The 18,002-nt window shown below is 44.2% G+C and overlaps 1 long non-coding RNA gene across 1 annotated transcript in view; it reads left to right on the top strand.

Annotated features, from left to right (window-relative positions):
• Positions 1-18,002, top strand: part of LOC146207251 (uncharacterized) — a 131,378-nt gene that overhangs the window by 90,500 nt on the left and 22,876 nt on the right. The window contains exon 2 of the long non-coding RNA XR_014700204.1: positions 3,555-3,699. This is a non-coding gene — a long non-coding RNA (uncharacterized LOC146207251). The remainder of the gene's footprint in view (positions 1-3,554; positions 3,700-18,002) is intronic.

Raw genomic sequence — 18,002 nt, 5'->3', positions numbered from 1 at the left:
AGGGTGATACGCAAAGCACTGAAAATAGTATGCTTCGAAAGGGGAAAGCTGCATAAGTGTATATTGGGGAGAAAAAGAAACTCCAGGGACGCACCATGCGTCTGATTTAGGGAATTGAAATTAGCACCCCGGCGATAGTCAGTAGGACCTGTTGCAACCTCTTGGTGCCATTGGAAGGCAAATTGGGCTCCTGACCAATGGGCGGCTGCACAAAATATGCGCTGAAACTCCACTCTACCAACTGTTTGGTTCTGGTAAAAGAAGCGCTACGTGCTCACAATGGGAGCTCACGGAGTGAACGCAGAAGCCTAACTGTGCCCCGCTGGTACAGAACGAGAGCAAACTAGGACAGGAGCTTCCCCATTCACTTGAAAGCGGCTATATCTTCATGTGGCGTCGCTTCCAACCGCCCAGCAAACAAGTACGGTTGGCAGCCACAGAAGGGGGATCGTGAATGTTTGGAAACCAGCGCAATTAGCGCTTCGCGTGTGTTAGTTCACTTTTCTCGGCTTCTGCTTACATAGCCGGCTTAGAACACCGTGAATTCCGTTTTTGTAGCAATGTTCGTTGGCACAGGGGCGAGCGAATAATATCAACACACCAATGTAAAATACGGTAGGGCTCCATCTATCTAGGCGCATCTATCTAACTTGGTGGACGGTATTTACAACATTAAGCAAACCTAGAAACGTTTCTTCTAAATTATAATGAATACCATTGCCCTTACTTTGCGCTACAAATATTGCCCGTCGTGAAGAGCTTCCTAATTTGTTGGCTGATTGGCTGCTCTTTTTGCAGAAGATGGCAGAGTTTTGTTGTGAAATAGAAAGAACGGAAGCTGGAAGGAAAATTATGTATTCCAATCATCAGCTCATAAGTAAACCTGAGCAAGAAAGCTGCGCTGTATCTGACTTTAATAAGAAAATGCAATCCATCTTTTCGAGCACATATCAACTTTATCAGTCTGCTACTAGCCATAAAATTAGTGTAATGTTTTCTGATTGTATCCTTTACTAACATTTATGTATTGCATTATTTTCGCTTCACGCCAAATGAGCCCCAAGAGCATATTTTACCTATATTGCTTTGCAATATTGACTGACATTTTGCGTCTTATTACTTATTCGAATGTATTCTAGGCTATTCATTTTAACTATTCACTGATTGTTCTTGTTGATATATGTTTTTGACTGCCCTTGAATTGTAAACGAAGAGTGGGCTTAGTCAGGAGGCGTTTAAGTCTCGTTTTCTAACACAAAATGTAGGCAAATTGTACCATGTATTATGCGTCCAATAAACTTCCAACTTCGTATATAAAGGCTAGACACAAAACTTTACAAAGGGACCAATAAAAAAAAAAGTTTAGTCTAAAGTGATAGTGAAAACAGGGAACAAAGCTGTACAATGCCTTAACATTTTGTACTCTGCAATTTAATGCAGGGTTCTCTGGTCTACGGCGCTTAAAAAACCGCTAAAGAAAAAAAAATCAACCAAATCGTAATGATGGCCGTGTATAAACGTGCTCTATACATTTTCTGCTCGTGGATGCCTTTTGATATTGCTGCAATACTTTTAGTGACGCTTTGCACTTTCGGGACTAGCAAAAACTTTAATTTATATTAGCACTGCCTGCCATTATGCAAACTATAAACAATAAAGTTTTTCGCGCCAGGCTCCTTTTGAAATGTAGCGTTTAAAGTACCACGTAAAAACATCACTATAAATTGTTAAGTGAGGCATCCTTAGCCAGAACTTTTATGTTGGAGCTTTCCGAAGCATTACCTATACTAAATTATTCGACGTGACGAACTTCATGCTGCTGAGACACATTTGCATGGAATACCGTCTATTGCCAGGGGCTTGATGAAACTTCCTTTGACTGAAAAGTAAGTTTTAATGACAATCACTATAGTGGTTTTGTACAGTACATGACGCCAAGGTCACATTCCATGCCCGCAATAATATCAGGTAGGTCAGAAACTTAGCTGGCGTGATGAAGTCTCGGGTGAACCAGCATCTACCCTCACGCCCCTGCTCACTAAATTTATAGGTTGAAAAAGTGAGCACAAAGCCAATAACTTGCGCGTTGTTATGGTTCAATACAAACTACGCAACTTGCAGTAAAACTAAATAAATACTTTAAATCAGCATAGAAACTACTGAAGAAGCCTCAGTTTCATTGTTTTCATAGACATTTAAGAAAAATGGTCTTTTGATTCTCCAAGCTGGTTTGTTGCTTAATAGTTTGCCCGTTGCTAGAATGGTGATTTGTTTGCGCTTCTTTTCTATGGCGCATCTCTGTGTGATAATATATTCATTATTATGTAGCTTGAATGTCGCACTGCATTTGCTTTATAGTTTTCAGGGTGGGCTTTATTTCCGCTCGAATATCATTACCCACCACGTAATTCATATCCAGTTTGTTGGGGGAGCTTCTCTAGAATATTTGAAGAGAGATACAAACATTAGAAAAATGTCTGGTAAAGGAATATTGAGAACACACCTTCACTCCGTTGTCTCGAGTGATCTTCGTGTCATGCTGTAGAATCTTGAGCCCAACTCACTTCAGCAGCTCCCCACTGCAGTGCTTGAGCAGCGGCTTTCACACATAGCAAGAACTGCTCGAATATCTTACTTTGTGTTTACTCGTTTGTTGCGTTCTCGGAGGTGAGCAGCGCGACTCAGTAAATGAAGCTCGCCTTAGAGCAGCTTCTGTCTTGGAATTCGCACCTTTTGGCCACATTGAGATAGCTATGACACAAATGACCTTTTTTCCGTCATTATGACCGATAACACTTACTAGTCAAATAGTACGATCGAATCCTCGATCAAAATCTGCATTTGAATTGCCTCTGAAAAGTATGGTGCACAGAATATTGCAACGTACTTTCATGCAACCAAAGGGAATCTTCTGCACGTAAGATATATTTGTGGTGTGCGTACTCGAGTCACCAGGGTGACACTGTAAGAGATTGTGTACAGGATTGCTAACCGTCTAGGCTTTCGTTTCCCTCTACGGTCTCTTGTGGACAACGCAGCGAGTAATTGTGACAGTCCAAGTCACGTCACGTATCCGGCCGCTAATGTGATTTTCCTTACCCCGGAGCATTTTCATTGGGCATAGGAGCGTGTTCCGGCACACGTTCCCTTCGTTAGTCGGCGCTTCAACAGTCAAGGTGGCTAATGTGTAATGTGGACGCCGTCCGGCAACTTGCTCGCCACTGCCGCAATTAGGCACTGGAAGCGAGCAGTCTGGGCCAATGCCACTTTCTCGTTGACCCGCACATTCGCTTTCACAGCACTCCATGAAGTATTGCTCATTCCAGCACTTCAGGCATCTGGAATCTCGCGGTATTTTTCTGCCGCTTCTCCAACTGTCACCCTCCGATATCCCGGAGGACATACCGCACACCTTTGTCTTTGCTGCTATATAGTCTTCCTCCGCTGTCGGTTCCTGTAATGTGTTTACTCTCGTTTTGGTCCGCTAGCGCTCGACGTTTACTGAGTGGGGTTCGTCGCGTTCTCCGTGCTTACCTTGTCCTTTTGCTTCCCAGGCAGAGAAGACTACTTGTTATCCTGATCGACCGGGCAAGCGGTGAGGCATTGTGGGCGAGTGGTTCCGCTTTCGTCATGCACGTGTTTTAGCCGCTCCTCCGTTGAAAGATGAGCTGCCCTTTCCAACATCATGGCGGTGTTTACGTAAGTTCAATTGATGAACGCTTTTTTGAGCAAGCTAGTCTCATGTACAGACCTTGTGTCTGGTGATTCTGGTGTATGTGGTCACAATGGGATTGCAAAATCTACTCAATTTTCTGGTTTGTTCTTGCTTTGTCGTGGGAAAAGTTGGTTAGTATGGTGGTTTTCCAGTTTAGGGGCAATTGGGAACATTGATAAATGTCAGGCATTTCGCTCCTTCCCAACAAACACACCCTTGAAAAATTACAAAGGATTATGGACTAGCGGCAGCCCAGTTTATAAGACGGAAGATATTAATTCAGCATATTTAGATAATTTGTAAATACTTCTGAAACGAGAGGCAGGCGAAAACCTTAGGGTCAAAGATTTTCGCGTATGAATGCTGGCCTCTTTACTGATGCTAAATAAAAACAAAAGTTCTGATTTGCTGTTTAGCATATAGCTACACCGTGAAATTGCATGGACAATACTGTAGGTTCTTTGATCATCGCTTGTTTTTCTATATTATGGAAAGCGATAAATGCTACCGGTGAGAATCGCTGACAGGCTGTGCTTGGCTACTGCGATGTTTCACATTTACAGGGTCAGATTGATTGATTGAAACAGGTCTATTATTTAAGTCTTGATTGTCCACATTTGCTCTATAGGTGTGCGGCCATCCAGCTCCACCACGAACGCAGCGGCCGAGGCGGGTGTTGGCTTATTTGGTGTTTGCTGAAGTAAAGCTTGGCTCCTGAACCTGGATTCAAAAATGCTTCCAGGCTTTGTCCGGAGCATAGCGATGGCTGCGCTGTCAAGGGACAGTGGAAAGGCCCAGTCGGTGTAGCTGGCCGGCCGGGTGGTAATGTTCAGAATTTTCACGAAAATCGGACGCAATACCGGTACCCTCAACTTGTACTAAAAACATATTTCAAAAACCTAAATCATTAGGTGGCATGGTTATGAGAGTTGGAGTGGCCCCAGTCTTGAAGCAAAAAGGGTTTATTTGAATATATGGCTCTGCGAAATAATTATAAGTATTGCTGTTAATTCCACTCGTTGAACGACATGAGATACAACAGTGAACATTATCTGGAAAATGACGGCACAGCAGTTTCACGAAATTTAGTTCTGACTTGCGCTCAAATACCTTCAGATCTGTTAACATTTGTTGTGACTATAACAGCGAGCACCTCATAAGAGGCCGTTTTTTTTTTTTTTTCGATGCCGTGGTAATCATTGTTTTGAACAGTCACCTTTTGACCCCGTATTACAGATTCTGAAATTTATCCGAAAATCTAACTGCAAACCACTGAACTGTTAGGCTTCTCATAAAGAACTTTGTGAGTGCAACCATTGTGTGCCTATGCTAGTTACTATTTTTGTGAATAATGAGTTATCGATAATTGCGACATTTGTACCTGTGACTCCTCCTCGCGCACTCTTCAACCTATGCTCATGGGGCTTACTTCTGCGGGGTTCATGATGCCGTCTGTGAGAGTTATCTTCCGAGTAGCTTTGTTGGCGTAGACGTCGTTGTGCAGGATCATGCGGTCGGCGCAGTTACGTGGGACATTTGCTATGTTGACGTCACTGCGCCAGTCACGTGAATCGGGGTCATGAGATCGGCCATGTAAATCGACTATTCTGATGTATCACCTATCTGCCTACCCATTCACTGTAAATATGCTAACGGTGGCGGTGGTTAAAACTTTCTTTTCATTCTTTTCTTTGTACGACGTTTATAGCCGAGTCAAAGGTATCAAATATATCGGCAAATGACTTCCAGTAATATTTCATTTCATTTCATTTATTTCATCTTTAAGGGCCCGAGGGCATTACATAAGGAGGGGCTAGAGTTGGGGTAAATACAATCTTGATGAAGGCAGGCACAGTTAACACAAACACTACAAATTGTAAAAGGCAGGAAAAATAAAATAAATAAAGAGCATCGAGGTATCCGTGGGATCATGCAGAAAAGCAACAAATGCACGTGCGGCTGCAAGTAAAGTTGAAAGGCAATGAATGATTGATGGTAACACAGATGAAATCCTTACACATCTTGGAAATGACTAGCGAGTTTTGTGCGAAATGATTTGCGATCGTCGCATGTAACTATGTCGTTAGGTAGGGCATTCCAGAGAGTAATCGCGTTGGGGAAAAAAGAACTGTTCATAGCTGAAGTTCCGCTGCTGATACCTGCTATGGGGAGGCTGTGGCTTAGGCGATTGGATGTTCTGAGCGATGGTTGCAGCAAAGGGTGTCTGGAAGCAGGGTGGTAAAAGAAGCTGTGCAGTAGGCAAAGACGGGAGATGATGCGGCGCGACTTTAGAGTGGGCAGGGAAATAGGGCGTTTAAGTGCAGTAATGCTGATTTCTTTGGAGTATTCAGAAGTGATGAAGCGGGTTGCACGATTTTGGATGGCTTCGAGATCGGCGGTGAGGTAGGCTTGAGATGGGTGCCAGATTGATGATGCAAATTCTAGTTTGGGACGGACGAAAGTTTGATAAGCCAGTTTTTTCACTTCCGGGGATGCTGATTTGAGGTTTCGCCGTAAATAACCTAGAACACGTGAGGCATCAGATCATATTGTTTGGACGTGATTAACGCAAGATAACGAAGGTGAAAGATGTAATCCAAGGTACTTGTAGGACGATGTTTCGGCAACCAGGGTAGCGTTGATGGTGTATGAATGCTGAATTACTGTTCGTTTGCGAGAGAACGAGAAGAGTTGGCATTTGACCAGGTTCAAAGGCATGATCCAAGTGTCACACCATGTGGCTATTGCATGAATGTGTTTTTGTAGTAGGTGGCTATCGGTTAGGTGACGAATGGGACTGTAGATGACGCAGTCGTCCGCAAATAGTCTTAGTTTATTATCTATATTAGCTGGGAGATCATTGATGTAAATGAGGAAGAGTAGCGGGGATAAGCCGGCGCCCGATGTAACGTCAGAAAGGGATGAGCGGTAGCCATTGCTTGATGTGAATTCTAAGAAGAAACTGATTGATCCAGGTTATTATGTTATCAGGGATACCTAGAGAGGAAAGTTTTGCGAGCAAGTATGAGTGCGGAACACGGTCGAAGGCCTTGGAGAAATCTAAAAATATGGCGTCAATTTGAAAGTTTTCGACCATAAAGTGAAGGATGTCATGAGTGAATTCAACCAGTTGAGTTTCGCAGGAGTAGTGTTTTCGAAAACCGTGTTGATGGGGATAAAAGAAGTTTATGGAATCAAGGTGGCTCATTAGGCTGGATGATATAACATGTTCGATTAATTTGGAAGGGATGCTGGTTAAAGAAATAGGGCGGTAGTTGGAAGGATTTGTGCGGCCACCTTTTTTGAAGATCGGGACAATTTCTGCTATTTTCCAGTCGTCAGGGACGTCTCCGGATTCTAATGATTGGGCAAATATTAGATGCAGTATCTGGCATGATACTACACAAGTGTTTTTTAGTAGTTTACTGTTGATCTGGTCGCAACCAGCCGATGAAGAAGTCTTGAGTGAACTGGATAGATTAGCTATGCCTGCCGGAGTGACTGTAATTTGGGGCATGGCTACTGTTGAGATTACTGGAAAAGGATTTGGACAGCCAGCTGCTGGGGAGAACACTGAACAGAAATAGTCATTTAAGATTGTCGCGCTCTTATCACTGTCTATCGGTTCACGGTTAACGTCTAGGAGCTCAATTCTATTGGATCGTGTTTTAGGGGAGAGAATGCGCCAAAATTTATTGGGGTTTGTTAAGAGGATTGAATGTAAATCGGAGGAAAAAAACTTTTCCTTGGCGGAGGTCAATTTTTCGTTGTATATTTTTGCGCAGTGATGGTACCGTTTCCATGCTTCGGGATGCTTATGCAAGTTAGCTGTTCGATACAGTCGTTTTTTCCTATTAAGAAGCCTTTTAAGTTCTCTATTGAACCATTCGTTGTTAGAATCGGATTTTACAATGAAGGACGGAATGTGCATGTTTTTCAGGGTTAGCATAGTGGTCTTAAAATATTCCCAGTTGGCATTGACCGTGTGAGAATGATAAAACTTCTGGAAAGAGCTGTAGAATTCTAATAGTGCACGGTTGATAGCGTCAAAATTGGCCCTTTTGTAGTCGGTTATTACCTTTTGCGTTGGGGATCGTTTTTTAATGGGTAATGTGAGGCGGATGTGAATGTAAGTTATGGTCGCCAATGCCTGGTAACGTGGTTACACCTTTTACGTCGTCGGGGGAGGTAGTAAGGAGTAGGTCGAGAATGTTGTTTCCTCTTGTTGGGCTTGTGATGACTTGTCGTAGGTTAAAGTCATGTGTTAGGTGGAGGAAATGTTTTGCGTCGGTGGAAGGTGTTCTATTAAGCACTGAGAGTAGGGGCCAGCTAATGTTCGGGAAGTTGAAATCTCCAAATAAATATATGGGGGAGTTTGAAAAGTTATTTCTGATATTGGTTAAAGAGCAATACAGAGCATCGCAGAATGTTGAATCGCTATCCGGTGGCCTGTAGCAAATGCCAAGAACAATTTTTCTAGCCCTGTCGTTCAAGCATGCCCACGTGAGTTCAAGAGTGTTGTCGCTATTAATGTGAGATGATGATAGGGCGTTCTTGATAGCTATGAGGACGCCCCCACCTTTTTTGTTTTTCCTGTCATGCCGGTATATAGTGTAGTTAAGATTAGGGGAAAAAATTTCGGAATCTCTGATATCTGCGTTCAGCCAAGTTTCCGTTAATAGCACAGCATCAGCATCAACATCCGTTATGAAACTTTCAAGATGATCACGTTTTGGGATTACGCTTCGGATGTTCGTGAACGCGATATTTAGGTCAAGGCATATCAAAGGTGGTGTGCCCTTTCCGTTATGTTTAAAGCGCTTTAGCTAGCGTTTTTGCGTCAACTGTACATAGAGAATTATTTGCGCTTCAGAACTTTGCTAAGACAATGAGAAGGTCCTAAAATTGCGGTTGCATTTTCGCGTTCATGCGAGATTGTAACCGTGAGCTGAAAGCTTATTTTGCTGTGAGATGCACTGAAAAACAAAGCATTAATTCAGCTTTAAGCATTTCGGTCTATATTATGTAATGCTATTCTGAAAGCCCGGAGGAAATGATGGGACCTTATGAAGAAAATTAGAAAGAAAACGTTTAAACAAAGATAAAACAAGTTCAAGTTCTGGCTACATTGTTGAGTTTCGTCATTTAGTTCAAATGGCTTAACATACAAGCTAAATAGAAATACCTTGTTCAATTATCCGAAGCCGTGCCGGCACAGAGCAAATAGCGTAGTTAAGCGGTACTTTAAACCATGCAGAGCATACACGGCTATTACTGGAGTAGGATGGCAGGTCGAGAGGAGTTAATCCTATGTCTACTTGTGGTGTTGTTTTACGTGGCGCTGGCAATGAATGCTTGAGTAACAGATAACGGCACCTATTTATTGTCTGGAGGCTGTAACGACAAACGGTGCGAGAATAAAACCCAAAAGAACAGATGAGTTATTGCCCCCCTTGCATTTTTAGGGCCCTGTAGTGAGAATAGGTTTAACAAGCGCGTTGGGTTGTCGCATAATACGCAGGAGCGAATGATGATAGCAGACATCCATGACATGTTACTCCTACCACACTGAAAGCAGGTAGGCTATTATTATAGTTATAGGTCGCATTTCATAGCACTGAATTTTCTACGTCCTCTACTTTCAGCAGCAGTTTAAGTAGTTCCATGAATTAAAAGTCTATGCGGAAACTAGTTAATAATTCTCACTGATGCCACGCCGAAAAAGGCAGTATCTACGCTTGTTGAGAGGAGCTGCGTGTATAATGGTGGTGGAGGTCGCTGGTCCCACTGAAAAATGGTCTAGGAGCAACTCGGTCTTTTGCTGCGCTCAGTTATGCTACATGCTGCTTGTGACACGCTTTTAGGGCTGGCGCCTACTCCCAACAACAACAACAACAAATGCTGTTATTTGTCACACATTTTTTGTACATATGCGGGCCTGCCGAAGTCACAGGTGAGCTTAAAGGGCAAAGTAAACCGTAGTGTTTTTGTCTTTCTTTGTGCAGGTGGCAAATGAAACCACTACCAGTCTATAAAAACCTATAATAAAGCGAGGTATTCAGGTAGTCAGAAATATGAGAAACTTAAGCCTAGAGTGACCAATTTCCTGGCACCAGAAACTAGGGTCACGGTAGGGTGAGTTGCTTTTGCGGTTGATGAATATATTTTTCGCACATATAGTTAAGCGGGAAGGATGATGGGACCCGTTGGACGGGAGTCCTTCAACCCCGGCAGCCTCCACAGCCCACTTGCATGCCGTCACTTGGCTGAACTGGAGCTGCTCATCCTTGCCTCCTGCAGTTCCATATTTTCGATGCTTCTATGCCTTTCTGGGAGATTTACGCAACTGCAAATCACATGCGCAAGGTTATCTATACTTAGAGGGGCAGATATGGTACTTAAGAGTATAAAGGATCGGTCACAATTGAGGACGTTATCTTCATCCTGGCTGCGTTCACTTTCGCAGCAGAGGCTCTCCCATTCATCTCCACAACAGACGCTGGATTGCGTGAAATATGCATGTGTAATTGTGGATGCGATACAAAAGAGCTCGTTGAGTGCGAGCCTCATTTCACAAGTCGAGCCAGTGTTCCTTCAAGGAAACTTGTCTTCGTATTTGCCCAGACGAAGACAAGTCCCCGTTATCGAAAACTTGGCCTGGGAACTCAACCCTTGTTCGGTTCTCTTAAGGGCTTCGTAGCCATTTTCTGCCCGTACGTCCATGTAGATTATAGTGTTTCACGTTAAAAACGTTGTGAAAGCATCGCAGAAGGTCTTAAAAAAAAAAAAAAAAAAACTACGACACAGCCGGCCTGGAAAGTGTTTTCTGATATCACGAATATAATTTGGTGAACATTGTGGTGCTCACATTATATTTTGTTTGTTAACCACACCAGAAAACAGGTGGAAAGGCTATTCAGAGCAAGATTCTCTACTGGGTGTTTGTTTTTCATTATCTCCGTGCGGACACCGGGCAAACAAAAGCTTCAGCACGAAAAGTAACCCACTGGTTTCTCCTGTCGCACCTGCATAACAGCGAATAAGCTTGACTTTTTACCGTCTTTTCGACTCGAAGGGACAAAGATTGATTGCCTCCAACACGTTACGCAGACGGAACGGCTCGTTTATATCACCGGAAGAAACACAAACAAGAGTCTGATGTTTTTCTGGGTATTACGCAATGAAGGTCAAGTTTACCATTAAGCTGCGTTCACAGAAAAATTATGGGTGCCTGGCAGATAGAGTGTCAGGACCTCTATATTTGTCGGAAACCTTTGTTTTTCGGAAAACAACCATGGTGCCTAAGTATATCAGTGCTGCCTGTAATGGCTTCCCTTCACGTTAGCCCACATGTCACGTGCTTGCACTATTGTTAGTGCAGAACAACTACTTGGAAGTCCAGGAATGATAATGCACTAAGACAGATGAGCGGGCTTGTTGGTCATTCATCGTGATAAAATAGCGCAGCAAAAACACGGACAGCGCTTGTGCCGCATTTCCTTCCTCGACCGTGTTTATGCTGCGCAGTTTTATCGCAATAATGCACTGTTCTTTTCTTGTTTCGTTGTGCGCTGGATAGAGGACTCGATCGATTTTGAATGCATCAGGAAGTTTTTCATCTCTGACTTTTAGGAAGCAGAAGCAGATGTCAGTGTAAGATTGCTTTTTTTTTTATGTAATGACAGCAGTACTTTGTGTCCAATGACCGCTGTCGTCAAGCTCGCAGTTTAGCCACCGAGATTAAAGCGGTCGTGGCCTGGTGGGGTGTTTATTTGCAAAATACTGCTTTGAAAGATGAAGAAATGGTCAAGTAAACTCCAAGGGCCGACAAAGATCCTCCGAGTTATGCCTTTCCCTCGCACGGAGGTCATCGTCCGCCCCGAGAACCTGATCTCGCTAAGGCGATGGCGATGGGCGCAGAAAAGTAGATAAATATTAGACAATATAGAATGATTCCATGCACTTACCAGCTTTCAATTATACAAGCGAATGGCATTTTACGAAACTGCTAAAGCTTCACACAAGCGTCTGTATGAAGCGAGACAACTCGGTGAAGGTGGGTCGACACGGCTCGAAGCATTAGGGTGATAAACTCGTCAATAGGCACATCAAAACACTTTTTGGGAGTACGGAAATGTAGTGTATAATCTGTTCAAGCGTTTCCTTTTTCCGAACCGTTGAACCCAAAGTTATTCAACCAGTTCCATTAAAGAAAATTATTCATCCGTTATATTGACGATTGCTTCGAAGTTCTGCATTCTGAGGAAATCATAAGTAGAAGAATACCTTGCGCGTCATTACCTGGCCCAGCCATGTCTGTCAAAATATCAATGGGGCACAAAAAGGGCAAACGCCTTACAGCTGATTGACGTCCTCGTAAGGTGAGAAGGGGAAGGCCTGAAGTACCGATGCCACGTTTTTTTCGTTGCTTATTTATCATGCTGCCTCAGTGATAAGAGCTGTAACAATTTGCAAGCACGTTGCGCTGCCGCGCTGTCGCAGACGAGACGAAGCACCGCCTCCACTCCAGCTCTGAGCGCCTGCGCCACTTTGCTTTGTTGCGGGCGGCTGGATACGCTGACGCTCCGCAGAGCGCGGACACATTGAGTCGTGTTCGTACTTAAAAGACCACCGTGTACATACGGTGCGCCAAAAGTAAAACGGAGCACGTGAGAGGTAGCCGAACTGCAAATTCACGCCAGAGCTTTATAAGGACTTGTGCGATGTCTCCAGCAGTGGCTTCGTGGTTGGTTTGTTTTTATACGTAGCAGCGAAAACTTAAACAAATTAACCAGCTTGACGTATGGGCTGCGATACATCGATAATCGCTTACGTCCTTGACACGAAATGGCGTGCTCACGGTTGGTACTTGTTGGGACTGCTGTGAATGCCACGTCTGCTGATGCGTGTAAGTCACTCTTGCCGGCGACGTTCCGACCGCTCCTTGGTCTTGTCGCATTCGTGCAAGCGTACCTTTGATATTTTGAAAAACCCGTAGTCGTCTTGTCCGGACTTCAGTTTTTACGCTTTAGTCTGCGTTCGGCTGTTACAGTCCACGATCGCACAATAAACCATCGCTTTGGCACTATTTGCGCGGCCCGCTGCACAGTCGACGTCTGCACTGTACAGGAAAATGTCGTACTACCCAAGATTATCCAGAACGCTTAGCGCTTTCACCGTTCGTGCAAGCTTCCCTTAGCGTGAACCATGCCTTATAAAGCAAGCGCTCCTGCAACGCCTCGGCGAAAGCGGGGATTTACGTCCAGGTCGGGTGGTCCTTCAAATATGGTAGCTTACGACAGTGTGCTAATAAGCGTGTGTGTGGGATAACAGAAGCACAAATAAAAATATTGATGACTAAGCAAGTACAAAAACTGAAGGACGCGAAACAGGAACCGCAGGGAAAGCCGACAAACGGGAGCCATAATGTTGTTGCGTCAACCCTTAAAAGAGGAGACTAAGTGTCTTAACAATTTTTGAAACAATCCGACATTGGAACTCTTGTCGGCGTAGTGAGAAATAAATAAAGGTAAGTTACACTGATAACAAGCTTACGATTTCTCACAAGTTGAGGCATAAAATTAGTCTAACGTACACATCAGCTGTTTTCGGAGTCCGTCTTTTACGAGAAACGCCAATACCTCATAAATCTGGTTTTCCGCAGCATTTATGGCAAGTGCATAGGCTCCACCTAATATCAGGCACGCTACAATATTGGCAACGTGTATGCGATGTAGCCGTAACTTGGGAAAATGAAATGGACAGTAGCGGAGAGATTCAGACAGCATACTGAGCACGAGAGAGTCAGCCGCGATGCATGTTTCCAGGCATGTCCTAGAGTGCAGTCAGGGAGGAAATTGCAAGTCGGATCGATTGAAACCTGCTACAGAAAAGCTAGATTGCTGATTAGACTCATCGGTCACTGGTAGAACCAGCACTGATTCACATGTATACAACACTGGAAGGCCTTAACTGAGGTTGACTAGCTCTTTCCTGGTGCCTGCCTTGGATTGTTTTCGATGTGCGAGTGCTGTCATCATGTGTTTATAGTACCCTAAACAGCTAACTTGTAAATGCTTAGAAAGAGAAATATACTACTAGATATGGTGCTTTTTCGGGAGAGCTTGGTTATATACATCAGCTGCTTAATTGTTTATTTCAGAACAACGAGATCCATCCTAAATGATGTCATCCGCATGGAAGCGCTCACACGCTATGCCAGATGGTTGTAGTAGCTTGTGAAACTTTGGTTGCGATGTAGCCGTTGCGAAATAGCCTTGCGATGCCCTGCTTAACTACCAGATTGCTGTAACCACGAAGCGGGTATAGAGGCGCGTTTTTCGCAGTTATAAGCACTCCTCTAGAGCACGTTATCAACGCAGGTAGCCGTCAAATTATTACAGCGGGCAGATAACGACGAAGATGAGCAATAGCTCGAGCCGAAGGAGTATGAGAACCGCAAAGAAAATCTCTCGCCGTTCTCAAAGCTGTTCGCAGCCTATGCTATCTTCTCTAGCGTAAATAGTTCAGACAAATTACTTCCCGCAAAATTATCTTTAGAAATGCCCAAAGCCCTGTGTGTGGCTACCGCAAGTGCTGGAACGCCTCTCTCACGACGAATCCTCGATAGCTGCGCGACGACTCAATGCAGAGTTACTCGTACATTTCTGCACTTAACCTACAGCATAACCCCAAAAATGTTCTACGCGTGCTCTTGTGACAATTGGGCTCCGGGGTCTCCTTTGTTTCTGTTACAGAAGCTCGTACCGTTGCCACTCGTCACGCAATGGCAGAGGAAGCTACAATCTATAACTGTCGCACGAAGTTGTTCAACTTAATAGAATCAAGGAAGTGCTTAAACATTAGCATCTGCTAGAACGCAGCCGTATGACTATCGAGAAAACATTTACAGTCATCGCAGGACATTCGTAGCTGAGGAACAGAAAAAGAACTTAGCTAGGCCAAGCCCGGTTATGCAAGCGAAAACTTTGTTATATTTCATTATGCTGTGTTGCTAATCCAGATTAGACTCATACATATAATCTATATAGTTTACGAAGCGGAAGCTCGAATAAGGAATATCATATGGTTTGCTGTGTTTTAACTTCCCCATGGCTGTCTGCGAACGTCAAGGAAATGCTGTCGAAGCTCTGGTTCCGGCGCGCGAGTCCTCAATTGTCTGTGGACCTCAAGGGCACCAGAGCCGGGTCTTGACGCCACGAGGCTTTTGAGAGCTTCTTGAAGGGGGACTTCCGAGGAGGCCAGCCAGATGGACAGCGGTAGCGGTGAAGGAAAATTGTAGGCAGGGGAACGAAGCGCTGTATGGCATTATGTCAGACAACGTTGTATATCTGTGGAGATATATAACGGTACCATTAAATCTTGCCAGACCCATGATGATGAAGAATAAGCAGGTGTGCGAAGTCAAAGATGAACCGAGCGCTGCCGGCTCCGCACGGTGCAGGAGAGATTGAATTGCCGGCGTCGATGACCCTGGCTGGAAGACGCCAGTAAAGCTTTAGCTTTAAATGTTAAATTGCTACCACTTTCTCTGGAATTATAATTGAATCATCATCATCATCACCACCACCACCACCATCATAATCATCATCATCATCATTAGCCTGACTATACCCACTGCAGGGCGAAGGCCTCTTCCATATCTCTCCAATTAACCATGTTCTGTGCTAGCTGCATCCACTTGACCCCTGCGAACTTCTTAACCTCATCCGCCCATCTAACGTTCTGCGCCCCCTGCTACGCTGTCCATAACTGGATAAAAAAAGGTATATGTTTATTGGGAATTGGGCTATTTCAAAAACATATCTCTGTTCAAGTGATGGTATTGGGGCTTACTCAAAATAACATGGATAGAAAGGCTCTTATATTACAGTGAACGGGGATAATACCTAACTGTGGCGCCGCTTTTCAGCCAGAGAGTGAGCTGTCTGCTGTTTGTCATTTTTTTAACCTTCTGGAAGAACTTTCACAATACTCATGCACACATGCTCGCTAGCATGAGAAGTGCCAGCGGTGGCACGTTTTCGAGGAGCATTCATACTGCCGCGTTACAAATGTTCGTACCTGACTGCCAAAGTATGTGCATTCTCGTTTTACATTGGTTAACTTATGCTTTCAAATAACATGTTTGTGTTTCCGAGATTTTAATGCGCTATTTTTACGTGATGACGAACGACATTTCAATGTGCATGGAAAATTACCTGATGGAATTTACTTATTATAGAGAACAAATTCGTCCGACGTCATCCTAAAAATATACGAAGAACTGTCTACGTTATCGAGTTTTCGATGTGTGACATTCTGCTGAGCAAGCAGAATATATGTGTTGTGCGCCCGTAGAAGCGCCTCATGATCACACAAGGAAGAGGTCACTGAACGGGAAATTCTTGTCCTCAGAACAGACCAATTTTTCTATGAACGACTAAAGAATAGAAAGTGTAACTGACGAAGTGAACTTAGAGTATCGATAGATGAACTGCTAGCAGCAAGTAAAAGAAAGAAAAAAGGGGTCACATTGTATACTTCAGAAAAGTAATCACCCAGAAAGATAGCCAACGTATAGGAGACTGTAGTAACAGTACTCCAACAAAGAATCCACGCACGGGACCTATGGGAATTCCTGAATTATAGACAAAACAGCTGTGATTTCGTTTTCCATCCTTCCGCAATTCCAATATTCATTTAAACAATGACTATAGCCTCACATGAAACAAATTTCGAACTAGAGAATAATAAGGTTTGACTGCCTAATCTAATAGCTTTAAAAACATTTGTTGAGGACGGTAAGAGGGATCGAGAAAATTATCAACTGCTTCATGTCCGGTCCAAAGCAAGCCATGAATTCCGGTTTAGCAGCCGGATAGTTGTGAATTTAGAGAAGTGTCCGAGTGAAAACTCAGGCTAATTTCACATTGCCGCTTAAAGCACTGGCTGCATACACTGACCCTGTTCTCTTCATGGCTTTCGTTACAGGACGTCACCGGCAAACATCGTATAAAACGCTTTAATGAGTGTGAGTAATGCCATTGCCTGAAGTTGACACTCGTCATAAATAGAGATTATAACGGACAGCTTAGGGCAACTACACTGGAGAACAATTGTAGGAGTCAGTACGCTGTGATATTATTTTAATGTCGTCTGGACAATGAGCCGCATTTCTCTAACCTGGCAGATTCGGCGTATCCCAGGAGTGCAGAACCTAAAGCCCTAAACGCCGCTGAGGAGAGGGACAAATTAAAATCTAAAAATGTATCAGTAATAATGATATCGTGGCACCAAAGACTAAAGGTTTAATGGGCAAAACAAGAGAGGTTAGGTGTTTCGCGCTATAACATTCAGTTCAGGTAAGAAGGATGAAAAGACCAACAGAGGAGCGATGAAAATATCTTAGCCACCTGCCTTTTCTTATTGTTGCCGATGGGATGCGTTTATTCACAGATGAACGCAGATGATGTGGTGTGGAGTCGAGGTAGAACAGGCAGCCAGGCCAACGCACCTCGCACTTCGTCAGCCTCCACTTCAAGCCACACAATCACTTTCCCTTCTTTCAAATCACTCGCTGCGCAGCGCGTGACAATTTCCCCCGTTGCAGATGAAGCTCGTCCTCGAGCAAGTCAGGTTGTACGACGCACGCAGCGCTAAAGACGAGCCTCATGGGCTGCTTGGGGGGTGCGTTAGCGGCGATTGTGGGCGGCAACTTTGGCGACCACATAGTTCATTTCGGCTAACTGAGTAGCCGCGACGAAGGGGCCAGTGTACTTGAACAAAAACTTCTGGTATAGAACTCGCTTGCGTAAAGAAGTTAAAAAAAAAAAACGCAAAATCTCCCGGAGAATATGTGGCCTCAACGTTGCGCTTGTCATAGCGTCCTTTGGAGTGGACCTGTGAGGACAAATGGTGCAAGCGGACCAGCGAACGAGCTTCCCCAGCACGACATACCACCTGATAGACAGAAGGGTCGTCGTGAGGTGAAAAGGGGAACATGATATCTAAAAACGTGCGGGGCATCCTGGCCTAGAGTAAATAAAACGGGAAATACCCGGTGGTCTCATGGTTCGCGGTGTTATACGCGTATGTCACGAAAGGCAAAACGGTGTCCCATGGACAGCACGTTGGTAAGGGTGCGGTCTGTGCGCTCAGTTAGGCTGCTGGTCTGTGGGTGGTAAGGTGTGGAGTGGCGGTAGATCGAGCCCCACAGCCGAAGTAATTCCTCGACTATGACAGCAGTGAGCTATCGTCCGCGATCGCTGATAATAACGCTGGGAGC

This window comes from Amblyomma maculatum, chromosome 1, assembly GCF_055883805.1.
Source record: "Amblyomma maculatum isolate TAMU_Amacu chromosome 1, ASM5588380v1, whole genome shotgun sequence".
In the NCBI taxonomy this organism is placed as follows: Eukaryota; Metazoa; Arthropoda; class Arachnida; order Ixodida; family Ixodidae; genus Amblyomma; species Amblyomma maculatum.
Note: the sequence above shows the minus strand (reverse complement) of the source record. Positions and strands in the feature narration are given on the sequence as shown.